We start from the raw sequence: 7,006 nt of genomic DNA, 5'->3' as shown, positions 1-7,006 counted from the left end.
TATATTCCTTCCATTAGAGCCAAGCAGAATTTTCCTAATGTACAAGTTTTCAATTTGTGCTGCTTTTCAGAAAAGTAGAACGAAGAACAGGGCAACTGGCATGATATGAGAAAAGGGGAGAAGAAAAATGGTTCAGACAGAATGCTTAAGTTGAGGGGTGATATATTCTTTTTTTCTTGCTGAAACTGGGGATTGAACTCAGGCCCTTGCCCTTGCCAGGCAAGTGCTTATTCTACTGAGCCATCTCCCCAGCCCAGGGTGATATATTCTTTGGGTTCTGTTGTCCATTCTAAGAATTTTATCCTTGACTCAAAGTGAAGTGGGTTGATGCTGGAAAGCCTTGAGGCAAGAAATGGCTTGATCTAACATATTTTCTAGACATCTCTTGAATGTTGCATGAAGAATAAACCATGGGAGTGTAAATGCTGAATAAAAGAAACAGGTTAAGAAATCAATAAAATAACCAATAAAATAATTCAAGGGAGAGAAAATGCTGTCTTAGGGGCCTGCCTGTGAGCTCAGTTGTTTAAGTGCCTGCTTATGCAAATGCAGTCAGGTGCAGGATACCACAGTTTGATCCCCATCTCCTCAGGCCTTACCAGACCCCGCCATTAAGGCAGCCTGAGCCAGCCAAAAAAAAAACTTCTCAACTTTAGGGCAGGTCAAATAGCTCACTGAATTAAAATGCCTGCAAGCAGGCTCAAGGGCCAGGGTTTCATTCCCCAGCCCGCTGTGCCGGCCCCAACCCCAGGGCGTGCTGAGATGACAATTGGGACTGGATGTGGTGGTGCGTACCTGTAATTCCAGCTCTTAGGATGGTGTAAACAGGTGGATTACTACCAGTTTGATCTAGTAGTGAGACCTTGAACACCCTGTAGACCCTTCACTAAAATAAAAATTAAATAAAGAATAAAAAAAGAAAATGTGTCTTATACATGGGTTGTAGCATTAGCAGTTTTTTCCCATAATTTTATTGATAAACAAATAGCAATGAGACAGTTTTAAATTAAATTAGTAGGACAGTTTCAGCAATTAACACATTGCATACTATCTTCCTAGTAGTTATTTGTTGTACAAGAAGCACACATGATATCCTATTTACAAACAATATTAGAACAAATCCCTTATTCATTGAATTAAGAGAATGTAGCTGTATATCTATCCTAATCATTTTGAGTACACAGATACAAAATGGTCATTCATCTGTATCCCCTTTTTTTGTTTAGTTCTGTCATTTAAATATTCTAGGTGTGTGAACTCAGCAAAATATTCCAAAATAGTCCAGTAGTCCATAATAGAATTGGGTCTTCTGCTTGACTGGCGATGTCAGAAGTTGTTGACCTGAGTCCCCTACAGCTCAACATAACAGCATGGCTTTACTTCTTATACTTTGTTTTTATACTTTTCTGCTGGATGGTTAAGACCAAGATAAAGTAAGACCTATGCAACAAGAGTTGTAGCTTTTGACTCTGATAAGGTCAGTCAAATCCTCTTAGGATTTATCCTGAGACCATGTACCTGAGATTGTAGATACGTTGTCAGTGTCAGCCACGTGGATGAGTCACGGCCATTGCTTGGCCAATGTGCTCTCTGTGAATGCCTGAGAAAATGTTTTCTCTCTATGTGACTCTCCTTAGGCACACTCTATATCATGCCATGCTGTCTCTCGGATAGATGACTGCTGAAAAAGAAGAGGGTGGTGAATGAAGGCAGGAGACAGGAAAAGGAATGTTGCAGGACTCTCCTGCTACAAGGTTGTATATGGTTAGATTTCTGGACTTATGAGTAAACATAAGAATTATATAATTCTTTATGCCTATTTTAAAATATATTTTAATGTTTTTTCAGCATTAGCAGTTTTGAGAATTAGTCAGGTGGAGAATTTACTTTGAAGGTAGAGCCAATGAAAGTTGTTTAATACTGGGGAGATGGCTCAGTAGAATAAGTGCTTCCCTGGTAAGTGCAAGGGCCTGAGTTCAATCCCCAGGTCCGCCAAAAAAAAGAAAAAAAAGTTGTTTAAATGAATAACACGTCCTTAATAACATTTAGTATATAATGCAATATTGTCAACTATCAGCACTTTGTTGATGGGATGCAAGAGAATGACTAAGAATGGTATTAATGTTTGGTGCATGATCAAATAGAAGGACAATATTGTCATTGAATGAGTTGGGAAAATCTTGACAAGTAGGAAGACTAATTATGCTAAAAATAGGTTGAAGAGCTTAATATGTTTTAAAATGATATGGGTTTTTTGATGGGCATTGGGGTGAAGTTACTGTTAATTTCATTGTTGTTTGGCTAGGTAAGTGAAGATGTAAGTAGGGATTTATTTGTGAATTTATTTATTTTTTCTTTCTTTTACTTCTCATAATTGAATATACCAGTTCCGCTTCCTCCATAGCAACCACGGAAGAAGAGTAGCCTTGGCCTTCTGCTAGCCCATGGCCATGGGCCTCAACAAGGGCCACAAGGTGACTAAGAATGTGAGCAAACCAAAGCACAGCTGCCATGTGGATGTCTCACTAGACACACCACGTTCATGTGGGACATGATCTGAGAGGTTTGTGGCTTCACCCCATAGGAGCGGCACACCATGGAGCGGCTCAAGGTCTCCAAGGACAAGTGCGCCCTCAAGTTCATCAAGAAAAGGGTGGGGATGCACATTGCACTAAGAGGAGGCATGAAGAGCTGAGCACATGCTGGCTACCATGAGGAAGGCAGCTGCCAAGAAGGATGGAGCCCCTTGGGAATAAAGCTTTGCAGAAAGTAAAAAAGAAAAGAAAAGAATATACCAGTACCAGGCCTGATGACCCTTACCTATAATCCCATCACTTTGGAGGCTGATGTAGGAGGACCGCTGTGAGCTTGAAATCAGCCTGGGGTACATAGTACATAGTACATAGCTGGAGGTCAGCCTGGGTCCATGCAAAACCCAGAATGCATACCAAAGAAGTAATAGATTTTTGTTATGAGTAAAATATTTACATACATCAGTATAAATTCAATTCATATTTTAATGTGATAATTCACCAAGAGAAATATAATTATTTTGATGCTTATCTGCATATTTTGAAAACTAAAAACTACAAAGATTAAATATATATGTACAAGATGGAAACTGCTTGCAAAAATTAGTTCAGTGTAAGTGTGTACTATAAATTAAGGAAAAAGTAAAATACAAATGGGATTATAGACAATGTCTATGGTTATTCCTATTTTCTGAAATAAGCATTTCATAATACAAATGTTCAAATTCATGAAGCAGCAAAGATTATGAGAGACTAAAGTATCTCATGTTTTAGAAAGATAACACAAGTCTCTTTTTTCTTTTTGTATTTTTATGGAAGAGTCTACAGTGTGTTCAGGGTCTCACTACTAGATCAGACTTGTAGTGATCTGCCTGTTAACAGCCTCCTAAGAGCTGGGATTACAGGCATGAGCCACCACACCCAGTCTCAATTGCCATCTCAGCGTGCCCCAGGGGTGGGGCTGGCATGGCAGGCCCGGGATCGAACCCCAGCCCCTGTGCCTCCTTGCAGGTGCTTTAATCCTGTGGAGCTATTGGCTGGCCCTGATAACACACATATTGTTTTCCCTGGAGATACACTCTAGTTCAGGCTATGTAAGATAAACATGTAACAGTGTGTTATTACTGGTACTCCCTGGTTACAAATTTCTGATTGAGGCTAGTATAATTAATGAGTTAAAATTATTTGGAACACTTACATAAAACCCTTCAAATATGAAAAATGTGACTAAATAGCCACACCTCCAGAAGATTATTTTTAAGGTTTTGCAAATTACTGAAACTAAACCTATAATTAGTGTGTATTATAACAGAGCCCCCTGTGCTTTTTAGTTAGTTGTACACAAAAGAAACAGTAGAAAATTCTGAACAGAAACAGAACAGAAGGCAAGCATCTTTATTCTTCCAACTAATGACTCATTTTTTTTTTCTCCATATGGCAAGGCAAATAATGTATATAGAGCCAGCCAATTTCGGATTATGCAGGGTTACAAGGGACAGAAACACCATGGATAATTCAAACCTGTTGATAATTCAGAAATCTGATTTTAACTAGTAGTTGTAACCACTTTCTAAACAGAACTGTTCAATATAGCTGCTAATAAGAAATGTATTTGAGTGGTTTGATTTCATCTGCTTTCAGTTATCCTCTACAGGTTCTGATAAACAATGAAAAGTTCAAAAAAGCTATCAGCCAAAGGAAGTGGTAGGAGCAAAATCAGGATATAGATAGCCCAGAAGCTAGGTGACCAATCTCAAAATTGTAAAGTTGACTACATCAAGATCAGCTACCAAATGTCTCCTTAACTATATTCCATGAGGTTATACATGATAAAGCAGATCTTCACTGTAAGTATTCACATGTCCATATACTAGCTTGGTTATCATGAATGATATTATAGTTGTAGAACTTCTCTGTAACATAGTGGTGCACATTGGAAGCAATGATAGGCTATTTATTGTCAGAGCACAGCTAATCAACAGCAGGCTCCCCTGCTAAATATGGCCAACAGGCTGCTGATGACTCATTACTCTGGCACACATCCCTTCTTTTAAACCAATTGGAATGTTATTGACTCATTCCCATGCCTTTCTGGGACAGAATATAAGCACTGTTGGTATCCAAATAATGTTTTATTATTGTTCCAAATTCATGTTTTAATAAGCAAAATTTGAAAGTATTGTTATGGCAAACATTTTGTGGTTTATGTCAAACTTTTGATTTTCAAGAATTGTTGAAAATAAATGTTTTAGAGTGCAATTATTTTTGAGTATTATTCAATAAAATCTAATAGTTATAACTAAAGCTGTAGCTATGTTTGATTAGAAAACACGCTTTCAAATGGGGCTGAAAGTAATTTCCCTTTACAAGACTGCACTTTAGTTTGAATTAGTTGATATACTCACTAATATTCAGAACTTCAACTATATCTACATATGATTATTAATGCAGCAATCTACAGTGGCAGTGAAAAACTTTCTGATTTGTGGCCATTGTTTAAAACAAAGTACAATGTAAAATATCTGATATTTTCAATAAAAAAATATCTGCACATCATTAACTATCCTTTCTGCAGCAATTGTAAGAGTAATTTCTACACATATAGTAGCCATTTTGAGTAAATCAAAATTTTCATCATTTTAATATGAAAGCTATCTCTTGATCTTGTCCTATAATAGGTGCATCTTGCCCATATAGTGAGCAAAATGGCAAATTAGCTACTTTCATGAATATGAGTGGTTTAAACCACTTGAGTATTCTGGCCTTCTCCAAAACTTTTGCTCAAAACTGAAAAATGTAAATTTCAATTATTTTACAGGTTATAGACACAAAATTCTACTTAACTGAAAAAATCTGCTCTTAAATTTCAGCTTTAGTGAAAATTTGCATAAATTATAGACCCATTCCATTTCCTTCTGTGACATACATTGGTAAATGATATACATTGGTAAATGACATTAAATTTATCCATATTAAGCATTTGCAGTGTACCTGATATGAAAGTGCTTTAGATATACTGACTCTTAGAACACTTGCAAAACACCAATGGAGAGGTCATACTGTTATGTATCCAACTCACTATGAATGAAAAATAGATTAATTTTTCAAAATTGACCTGGAGCTCATAAGCGGCAGGACTCAGATTTTCTTTTTTCTTTTTTTTTTTTTTTTTTTTGGCAGAACCGGGGATTGAACTCAGGCCCTTGCGCTTGCCAGGGAAGCACTTACTCCACTGAGGCATCTCCCCAGCCCCCAGGACTCAGATTTTCAACTGAGCTCTGGAGTCATCCTTTGTAATTCTGCACAGTGTATAGTTTTGCTTAGGTTTCAGTTGCCTAAAGTGTGCAGGTGGAGTAATTCTCTTTCTTAGGTACTTCAGGATCATCATTCCCCATTTATCTCTGTTCATCTGGCAAGTGTATCTTGTACTCAAATAATCCCACAAAAATCCTAGTTAATACGTAGTTTTTGAATTACTTCCTATGTGCCTATCAGCTTGACTTCTCCCTCAATTAATCATTCCTTTTTATTCCCTCCTTTGCTGCCTTTAGTTCCATTGTCATGGATCTCTGCTAGACAAATAAGTGAACAAGTCTCATTACAATTCATCTCATTTGCAAGCACTTTCTCTTGCTTGCTATCATTTTGTTCTCATGAGTTTATTTATTGTTTTTTAATTAGGAAAACTAAGTGTAGCAGGAATCCTACAATGAGGGTCTAAGTTGAGGTGATACCTACTGTACATTAAACCATGTTCTGGCATATCTAGATGCCAAGCGGAGCAGAACCATCAGGAGTTTATTTATAGGAAGGCTTGGGGCCTCTGAACTGAGCTATAATAAGTAGACAGATTGAAATTGATATCTGTCCTCAGCACTACGACCTCACTTTGAGCTTTGGGAATAAAAGAACCCTTTCTTGAGCAAGAATTCATTTGACTCCGCCGCCAACCCCCGTCGGTGATCGGACTCGAGGCCTGTTGAGCACCGAGTTGGGGCGCGCGGGGCCCGAGGGCTTGAGGATACTCATGAGGACCATGATACCTCCACTGAGAATGCAGACGAATCCAACCATGACCCCCAGTTTGAACCAATAGTTTCTCTTCCTGAGCAAGAAATTAAAACACTAGAGGAAGATGAGGAGAAACTTTTTAAAATGCGAGAAAAGTTGTTCCGATTTGCTTCAGAGAATGATAGTCCAGAATGGAAAGAACGAGGCACCGGCGATGTCAAGCTCCTGAAGCATAAGGATAAGGGGACCATCCACCTCCTCATGAGGAAGGACAAGACCCTAAAAATCTGCGCCAATCATTATATCACGCCTATGATGGAGCTAAAGCCAAATGCTGGCAGTGACCGTGCCTGGGTCTGGAATACCCATGCTGACTTCGCCGATGAGTATCCCAAGCCGGAGCTGCTTGCCATCCGCTTCCTAAATGCTGAGAATGCACAGAAATTTAAAACAAAGTTTGAAGA

The 7,006-nt window shown here is 38.3% G+C and overlaps 1 pseudogene across 1 annotated transcript; it reads left to right on the top strand.

Moving 5' to 3' along the window:
- The first annotated feature begins 2,596 nt into the window (after positions 1–2,596).
- LOC101583079 lies at positions 2,597–7,004 on the top strand (annotated as a pseudogene). The gene is made up of 2 exons (XR_001117352.1): positions 2,597–2,625; positions 6,506–7,004. The product of XR_001117352.1 is annotated as a ran-specific GTPase-activating protein pseudogene (transcript).
- The last annotated feature ends 2 nt before the right edge of the window (positions 7,005–7,006 follow it).

The sequence above is a fragment of the Octodon degus genome, unplaced genomic scaffold (assembly GCF_000260255.1).
Source record: "Octodon degus isolate 3935 unplaced genomic scaffold, OctDeg1.0 scaffold00198, whole genome shotgun sequence".
Taxonomy (NCBI): domain Eukaryota; kingdom Metazoa; phylum Chordata; class Mammalia; order Rodentia; family Octodontidae; genus Octodon; species Octodon degus.
This window is presented reverse-complemented; position numbering and strand designations above follow the sequence as displayed.